Consider the following 10353-nt stretch of genomic DNA (forward strand, 5'->3'; position numbering starts at 1 on the left):
ATAGGACTAATCGAAGAATTGGAAGCTATTTTGGGGAAACAATCTATTGAAAAAAATGCTTCTCAATATGTTTTACTGCCTTTGGCCTATGGAAATCAATATTGGAATCGGAAGTGTCAGTAGATTTTAAGTACTTCCGTTTTCGGTAGATTGTTGCAGATTGTGATGTTCTCTTGATGGTTAGCTCTCTTGACATGTTGAACCAATTACGAAATAACGATTGTTGATATATATTTCCTTTATGTCCTATATCGATGAATGTTGAAATCTGAAATGGTTGATTTGGATTGGAGTAGGGGGTTAACGGAGCAGGTGGACCTATTCTTGGGATCCTGACTTCTTCGACCTATGTTCGACTGGCATACGTTCACTTTCGCTCGGATAGGTACGGATTTATAAACAAAAATTTCTAAAACTTCGAATCTTTTTGCCCAAATTCCCTAATTAGCAATACTGCGCAGGGGTCGGTTCTATTAATGTAAACAGGTATCCGTCCGAGGTATCGACCGGACAAGTCTTAAGGAGACCTCTCTACAATTTAGGAAGCTACAGAAATAATAATAATAAAAAGAAAATTCGAAATTCGAAAATTCTCGAACTTTTTACTTTGAGCTGAAATTTGAGAAAGAAGTTCAACACCCAGAAGAAAAAGAAACTAATATGGTAAATTATGGTCCAACCATCTTTGGCCAAATATATATATAACACAGGAATGGATTAAAAAAAGTGACACACCCGGATGTGCAACTTCGGCCATCTGGGTCAAAAAGGGATATTTACCCTCTCCGTCATAGAAATAAAAAATGTCAGAACAATTTGATGAATCGCATCAAACTTGGTCAGAACGTAGAGGGAATAAAACTAGGTTTCGAGCTCGTTGATGGAGGCGATATTCAAATCAAAAATAGTATAAATCAACCATTTTCGGTTTGTATAGAGCAAAAGCGATAGTAGGTAGCATGTAGCAATTTTCTGCAATCGATTAATCGTCCCAAGAATACATTTAATCTCCATCCTTAGCGCTAAACTAAAACCGGAAATGGTAGAAATGAACCATTTTTGATTTCTACACTTGCTACTATAGAGTAAAATGGCAACAAGTAGAGACAAATACATTTCTGTAATCATATAAGGGTCCCAAGAAACACTGTTCATCTCTATTCTTAAGTCCTTACTGAAACTGGAAGTGGCAGAAATCAAAAACATAAATTCTCAGTCTATGGGGGTCTCCGGTTCGATCACCGGCCAAGTAAATTTGTGGAGGACAACATTGTGTCCGTGAGTATTCTGGGGCTAGTCTCGTTCCCTCTCATTACACCAATTCTTATAACATCATGCACTTGCCTTAATCACTCGTCTCCCTTACTTTAACGGACATGTTAAACTGAAAGATTTCATTTCACAAATAATGTTTCTTCCAGACATGTTTTTGGGGGGCACTGCCTCCCGGAGCTCTGAGAGTGCCTCCCCTGGAGGAGACCAAAATAATATGTCTATAATATAATAATAAATAGAATAGTACCAGCAATGCCCCCCTCCGGAACACTTTTTCTGAAAGGACGGCTGTATCTGGATGTAACAACGGCCCTTGTCCTGTATTGAAATAATATAATTGTAACTACAAATTTTTCAGTTGCAATTAAACAGTCACAATAGCTTTAAAATATCATCACAAATTGGCTGCACGATAGCGACATCTATTAGCGACAATCAGGCAAACGATAATTAAGTATTGATATTTATTTGCATGGGTGCTTACTTTTAAGAATTTGTGGGACGGAATTTGTGGCCACGAAATTGTTCATTGAGGCGTTTAACCTTTACAAACAAGATAGCTTCATAAACAATTCCATTGAATGCAAAAATACAAAAATACACAAATACAAGAGTTAGGCGCACCCGCTTTTCTGGGGAAATTCTCCTTTGTTCGTCCCAGCAAATTTAATAGGAGTTCCTGTCATGTAACAGCGAATATATCACAAATCATTCAGGTAGTATGAATAACAGTTAATTACAGGGTAATTACGACTCGAAACCTGTGTAGGAAATAGACTTTCCAATTAAATGCTGACAACAACGACGTGTGAGCATCCATACCATTCAGAACTGTCCCCTTCTTACGGGATAGAGAAGCAAGCATCCAGCGAAAGTACCTCTGCTCAATGGTCATAATGATGTCCAACGACGCTGGCAAAGAAATGCTGTCATTGGACCGTCAAAATATGGGCAGAAGTTGCGTCAGGTGAGTTTAGGTAGCCCTATGAAGTTGGTATACGGCGATGACCAGGTATGAGTGCGTCGTCAGCCTTAAAAGACAATGAACCCCTCTTGCCAGCATGATACAGTTCGAATTGGTGGTGGTAGTATCCTCGATGAGGTTTGTTCACGAAACGAGAACTCTGATATATCTCTCATCAGCGAGTGTTATAGCAACCGCGTGGCAAATTAACTTAGGGTAACCGAGGAACAGTTTCTATGTTTGATTTTACTTCTCTATTGAAACTAGAAGTTATAGATCTACTGTACTTCTAATATCAGTATAAACTTTGCATAGTTTGGAAGTACTGTACTTTCATGTAGGGGTCTACTGTATGTGAGATTTGTTTGAAGATGGCTATAATGCTAGAACTAATTTCATTGTTTTACCAACAAGAGATAAGTAAAGCTAAGTTATTACAGTTAACCTCTTTGATCCAGCGTTGTTGCAGACATTGGTAAATAACACAGTATTTATAGTAATAAATCAATTCTCTTTCTTGACCGTAGCCCATGCTCTGTAGCTCTAATGCTTCTTTCTTTCTTGTTTCTGTCTTGGCTTTCCTCGGCCGCATTGTCGTTTTGTATATCAATGACGTAACTGCATAGAAAAATGTATTTTCTCTTTATGTGAATCATATGTGTCCGTTACATTAGTTTTTAAGCAACAAATAAGCGTTATGCTTTATTAATTACAGCTTTCTAACTTTTAGAGAAATACACGTGTATGCATTATTAGTCATTCTCATTAGTCATTATAGTCATTATATGATATTATTAATTATCATTATGTAAATGGCTTGAATTCATTACTAAAAAAAATCACCGAAACAAAAACTGTAAATCCTTATACATTGAACCTTAATCATACTGGTTTATTACGGAAGCGTTGTAATTTTACATTTTGTTGCACACAAACGAATTAAGCAAATAATTATAATTAAAATGAATAAAGACAATTGTTAACAGATATTGGTTAGGTATGACTCAAAAAATCTTGATATGGTCACTTTTCAAGGTTTAGGTTATGTATAAATTATGTTCTCCAGGTAGTGTATCCATAAGTTGAATCGTCAACAGAAACACGATCACTTGTAGCACCATGTTTACTAAAGTAAGTATAATTATTGAAGTATGTTGCAATAGTTTCTTTATATCAATTTTGCTCAGTGCAAATTTAATATTTATATACATTCCAGTACAAAACTAAAATTTTACACAAGAGAATATAAAAGCATATGACAACAGTAATATATTCTGCTTTTATTTATTTATTTGCTTTCAAATTGATAAATTTTAGAAGATATATTAAAAAAAATATCAGTACAAAGTGTTACTTCAAGTTTTCCTTCCTTGTTTACTAGTGCATTGCCTTGATTGAACATTGTACATTGAACTTTATAATTTAACATAAATTTGTACAAACATCGAAAATCAAAGTGCTACAACAATATTGTGAAATTCAACGAAAGGTACATCTGGTAAATATGGGCATATTTTGTGTAGAGAAGTAAGGCGAAAATTGATCAAAAGAAAAATTGAGCAAGTACTTATTCTGAATTGAACTTCACATTTTACAACATATTTCTGTGCAGAAATAAATTGCACTTCATATTATTTTATTACCTAAACAAGAAATAAAATTGTTAAAAATTTACTACTTAACAAAAATATAAGCGAGCTTTGCAAACAATTTGCTCTAATGTCTTTTATGTAATATGTTGGAAAACATCTTCGTGTGGGTATGCCATTACAAAGACAAGTATACTATTAGAACTACACCTTCCTCGCACGAGGAGAATAAAGCCAATTAAATATAAAAATACAAATTTGAATATTGTAGAAATAGCTTCTGTCCACTTTTATAAAGCACGATTTTCAAAAATGTTCAAACAGTTATACGATCACTTTTCATTAAGCAAATTTTACAAGACATAAGAAAACCCTTAAGTTCAGCACTATCTGAAAAAAACGAAACGGAAATTTGAATGTTATAGAAATCTCTCCTTGATTTTAGGAGCTTAGCAGAATTTCCTAACACTGAAACACGTATTATATCATTTCTAATTCAAGTTTTCAAATAAATTACGAATTCATTAAAATAATTCCAATTTCACATCTCTAACTTCAGTAAATCACGCCACTAAATATTTTCTGAATAAATAATCGGGTGAAATTTGAATGTTAAAGAAATCGTCTGTTTTTCCTGCTTTAACAGCGGAATTTTTGAAAAATACTGAAAGACATATTAAGATTTTTTTTATGGGGAGTTATTAAGTTTTATCTCCTAACTTCTGAAATTAGTAAAGTACTCTAAACTTGACTAGAACAGAAGTTAACACTCTTAGTAACGTGTTAGAGAGAGATTCCTTTGTTTACCTTATATTTATGTTAATAATCTTTGTTAACCATATGTATATTTACTCCAAGAGGAGGTTTATGTTGTTCATGTGAAGAGTAACCTTTATTATTATTATTATTATTATTATTATTATTATTATTATTATTATTATTATTATTATTATTATTATTATTATTATTATTGTTATTATTATTATTATTTCTCTAACTAATAAGAGAATAATAACCTAGTATTACTTTGTACTGTAGTACACAAAGTAACCATAATTTCTTAATAATATAATGTGTGCATTTTTCTCAAGTACATTAAAGTAAATGGGTCTTTTACTCTCTTTCTTGTAGGTATTCGTATTCCTCGCCCTGATTGTTTGTGTTGCTTTGGCTGTTCCTATGCCAATGCCTTATCCTCAAAGAATTCCTCTGCAACAACAACAGAGAGGAGAGAATATGCAGACAGCTAACATGATGTGGGGTAAGTTATATATTTGTGTTCATTATTTAGTGCATTTTCGTAAGATTGATTTCTGAATTTAGCATTCCTTTCAACAGTGAGGCTATGTGAGATGTGTACCTACTGATTAACATGGAAACCGAACAATATGAGCTCCCGCCAGGCTCACAGTTTCCCAAAGAAGCTCGCATTTTCATCGTAGCGGAATTACTCATTCTAAACCCATGTGTATTCAATATTGTTCTTTCTGCTAGAACCTTGGTTTGATTATTGACTTCCGCCACAGTAAAGGAATAGGCCTACGTACTAAACTTGAATGTACTTTGTCAGATTCCTAGCGGTTAGCGTAGTCCTACGCGCCTTTAGCGTCGGAGACCCGGGTTCGATTCCCGGTGGGAGCTGATGTGGTCCGGATTCCACATTAATCAGTAGGTCTCATCTGATATAGCGAAGCTGCTAAAAGAGAGGTTAAACTCAAAATCACCTCAACTTAATCAGGTTATAACTTTCATAAAGCTAATTACGAACAGTTATATAGAGAAAATTGGAAACACTGGCTATGAGTTCTACGGTCGACAAAGCTGTTGATGTTCTCTATAGCTTAATGAATGATGCTTTTGATAAGCATATACCAAGGTCATCAAAAGAAAAAGAAAAGAAAAGAAAAGAAAAAGAAAACTAAAAAAAAAAGAATCACAAATATCTGTTTGTTTCATTCTCAAAACAATGAAATTAATAAAAAGTTAAGATTATCAAAGAAGAAAATGGATAGATGGGGGATAGAGGACATTTCCTATTATTTAAACAAATAAAAGCTAAGCCCTCAAACCAGAAATGAGACTTTTATGATAGATACATAGATGAATGCTAATTCAGTATTTTTGTAAATCTAAATTTCTTTTGGTTTTACGTTAAAAAAAAAAAAAAAAAAAAAACTGAATTCCGATAGAAGTTCTCTAACATACGAAGAACGTCTGTTGAATTTCGAAATAGATATTGCAAATACATGTATATGTAACCAGTGTCGGATCCAGGATTTTCTGAGGGGGTGCACCGTAACTACCAAAATATGCAGTCTCATTGAAACTCTTTAAAGCGACGTATGGCAATATTCTTTACACCTGATGCGTAGAACGGGAGGGAAGTATTTTAAAGAGGGTTGCAAGTAATATGCAGAAAAAAAAAATGTTGTCTCTTCCTGGCTTCTGTTTTCTTCCCTACTTGACAAAAGTTATATTACCTTGCTTGTTAAATCCTTTTCCTTCCACTTTCAGAAAATCGACTTAAACTATTGCATTTGCAAAACCCCTCTTTCTTTCAAGCCCTAAACGGAAACATGACGACAGAAGCTTTCGGAAAGTGTTGTTATTTTCAGTTAGCTTCTCATTTTATATATGTATAATCTTATTTACAACGAAGAGGAAGGGGGGTACGCGTGCACTGGTGCACGCACCCTAAACCCGGAATTGTATATAACAGTTGCAACTCTCGTATAACAAATGTGAGTACGATCTTGAGCCTTCATCGCATCATGGTAATTTTGGTGTACATAATCAGTTTGCGAACACTCATGATGAAGTGGAAGAAACCACAGATGCTATCGACAGGAAGAGGTCTCTAATATCTCCAGTACCTGATAACATCTCACCATATGCCATGAAGGGTTGCTATCAATTACCTAAATATCCATTACAGGCGATATTTAATAGGTCATTAGCCCGATTTCACTTTCCAACAAGATGGAAAGTTGCTGACATTTGTTCAGTTCCCCAAAATTGATATAAAAAAACTACAAACCAGTATTAATCATCTCTGCTAACGACAATATATTTGAAATTGTTATTCACAAAAATATAATATATCCTTACTTGTGAAAATTTAATTCATGAAATTGCTTATGATAGTATTACTACTATTGGTTTGCATATTAACTCCCAAGGGCTGGGTGGCTCAGTGATAGAGTTCCTATCTCTGGTGTGTGGGATACATTGTTCGATCCACGGCTAAGTAAGTTTGTGGTGGACAACATCGTGTCCTTAGGTTTTCTAAGAAACTTTCCTTTATCTCCCACATTCTCATCCTACCAATCTTTCCATTATCATCCAATTGTTTTCATCATCCGTTTTCTTTAGCCCAAAGCGCGTGATTTTCATTGTAAACCTAAATCTTCTAATTAAGTTAGTTCCACATTGTCGTAAACTTGCTTAGAAAACGTCTTACAATGGACGTCTGCTATGCGAAATACTCAGTAATAACAATTGTAGTTTTTACACTTAAAACATTCCACCGACTGAAGATGTACAGCACATTTTAGATTGTGCTGAGGTTCCAATAGAATCATGTTGTATGCAAAATGACTGGCATATCCACTCATAGGACACTCCACTTATCCACTAACTATCCACTCATAAGACAAGATATTTCTGAACATTGATAATGTGTTTTAATAATCTTTAATTTTTCCTTGTTGTCTACGAGGGTACTACAGTTTTCCTTCGTATCTCTCGATTTCACTTAATTATTTGGTGAAATGCTTGAATTTGTAAACAAATAAAATAAACTCTTGGCCATTCTACATAAAGTAAATACAGAAAAGTTACAAGACAATACAGATTTTTAAAAATATGGTCTTTAAGTTGACATGGAGTTTGCAAACGCACCGTCATAATTCAGCTCAGAACAACAACAAAAAAATTAATAAAATGAAAATAATAGGACTTCCTCAGAAGGAATACTTCAGAAACAAACTTAAAATAACATTCGTTAAATTGTAAAGTATTGCAAATAGGGCCGGGGCTACGCAATTTGCCTCCCCTTGCAATGCCATTATTGTCCGCCTCTTTCTCCAGCATGAACAAATCTTATAATCCACGATTTTAAGCATGCTACCCTATCATGAACAACGAAAGGGAGGGGCAGAGTACTCGCACTCAGAAAGATCTAAACACTACAAATACAATCTTATTGCGTCTGTTGTTTGTTTAAATAATAATTTATTAATTAATGATAGTGAAAGATAAAGCAAACGCACGTGCAGAGGAAAATGGTAATTCTTTTTTTTCTTTTATAGAATCCAATATCGGGCTTCAATCTCAATACATCAGTTTGCAATTTCTGTGCAACTATCTCTTTTATCTTTATTTTTTGGTTTTCCTTCTACGTGTGTTAGAAAACTTTTTTTTTTTAAAGAAAAACTTGTTTTCACCTTCAATAATAAGGAACTTGTTTCTGAGCCTAGTTTTCATATCAAAACTATTATAACAAACTAAATAGAACAGGTGTTCGCTACTGTTCGAGAATTGACCTCTTTTATTTGACAACAATCAAGCAATTCATCCTGCTGGGATTTGTTTGACCACTTGATTTAACAGTGGCCTTATCTAATGCGACGTAAACAGAATTTATGAATGTACTATTCAAATAGAAGGCCAGCTTAGTAAATTTAACTACATCATCATGAAGTCTGTTTCTAACAAGAAATATTTATTTTAAATAATATAGTATGATATATTTAGCCGCCCTTTGCAAAAAGCATGTATTGTACATATAGTAAAGTTGTCCCTGATTGCAAACTGTAAGACGGCAAACCACACTAACCGAGAGAGAAAAAATATGAAGTGTTCTGAAGCAGTATTTTAAAGGAAACTACACTATTAAAATAATTACTAGAACTAATAATTATAATTGTAAAGCATGGGGAAATATTTGCATATCATTTTCTGAATACCAGACGATAATGGTAAACGAAAGACATAATATTAAAAGGTAATATTTCTGTAAACAGTACATTTTCCTTAGTAGATGTTTCATTTTACAAATAATTTCAAATTAACCAAATTATATTCAAATGTAATTTAAATTTACATTTATGTCTAATTTAAACCAATTTTGTTCATTTTTGAAATGCATTTTTTTTTCTCACTGTTACACACATTGCTATTCAAAAAGTCCATTTTACTTTACAATTAATTTGTATTATTATTTGGTTAACACTGAAGTTCAATAATATTAACTTTTTATTTGTTATTTATTTATTTATTTATTTATTTATTTATTTATTTATTTATTTATTTTTGCTTTTAAGGATTCCCATGGTTCTGGGGCTAAATAACAAGATGATGTAATAGCACTGTTCCGAGAATTGATCCAAAACGAAACTATCAACTTACTTCACCTACAAATTATATGAAGTTTTGGTCCATGTATTTATAGAAGTAATATCACAATTGAAATTTGAGACTATATTGGTTAAAAATTATAGTATATTATTACCTTTACAAACCTTTGTAAAAGATAGATAAGCAAATAAAAATGTGTTACAACACAATACTTTGACATTTTTGTGTTACAGTAAATTTACATCCTTCATGGTATTATTTTGTGTGTCTGTGTGATAATAGTATATCTTTATTGGACATAAGACGATTAAAGTGGCTCAGCGGTAGAGTGCTTATCTCTGGGCCAAAGGTTCCTATTTTTATCCCTGGTGATATGAGGTTATGAAGAACGATATCATGTCCGCAGGTTTTATCGCGGCAGGGGCGGATCCAGGCTAAATGTTTGGAAGGGGGCGATCGTTCGAAACACTATTGCTTCCTCTATACTCCCGGACATTGCATCATCCGATTATAACCTGTTCCATTCTTTGGAGAATCTTCTTCCAGAGCGCCAGTTCAAATCCCTAGTAGAGGTGCAAAATGTACTTCATACCTTCTTCGCCTCACGGCCCACCAATTTCTACCATGATGGAATCCATGGCCTCCAGAACGTTGGCAGAAGGTCGTCGATGCTGCTGAGGACCTCCAAGTTTACGTTCATTTTCTCCTTGATTTTCTGAATCCGTAAATTTAAGTGTAGATCCATACTATGTGCCAGTCCAGTTTGTGGAACAAAAGGTTGCTGAGATTTACATAAGAAATATCTAATATTACTTCAAAAGAATGATGTATAACTAATGAATATATCTTAAAGGGAATCTTAACTATAATAATGTTGAAAAACGTAATATAAAGTATATCGTTTTAACCTCGTAATAGTCCATGAGCAAGCTATGATTAAGTGAATTGGTATGTGAATACAATGTTAAGTCACGATACGTAACAATAAGAATATTGGAAAGCTGTCCAATAGATGTGGCAACTAGTAACATGAGGAAGACAACGTGTTTCCAGTACTTTCGTTTATGCGGAAACCCACTGTCGCCGACGAGACTGCTTCTTACGAACGTACCCTTCGGTGCAGCGGGAATCATCAGTTTTGCACTGCCTTTACGTGGGTTAGACACA

General features: G+C 33.8%; 1 long non-coding RNA gene across 1 annotated transcript; it reads left to right on the forward strand.

Annotated features, from left to right (window-relative positions):
* The first annotated feature begins 3245 nt into the window (after nucleotides 1–3245).
* LOC145691620 (uncharacterized) lies at nucleotides 3246–9389 on the forward strand. Its single transcript, XR_014132434.1, has 3 exons — nucleotides 3246–3370; nucleotides 4960–5089; nucleotides 9153–9389. It is a non-coding gene; the product is annotated as an uncharacterized LOC145691620 (long non-coding RNA).
* Nucleotides 9390–10353: the final 964 nt, after the last annotated feature.

This window comes from Thermobia domestica, chromosome 8 (genome assembly GCF_964235325.1).
Source record: "Thermobia domestica chromosome 8, izTheDome1.hap1.1, whole genome shotgun sequence".
NCBI lineage: Eukaryota > Metazoa > Arthropoda > Insecta > Zygentoma > Lepismatidae > Thermobia > Thermobia domestica.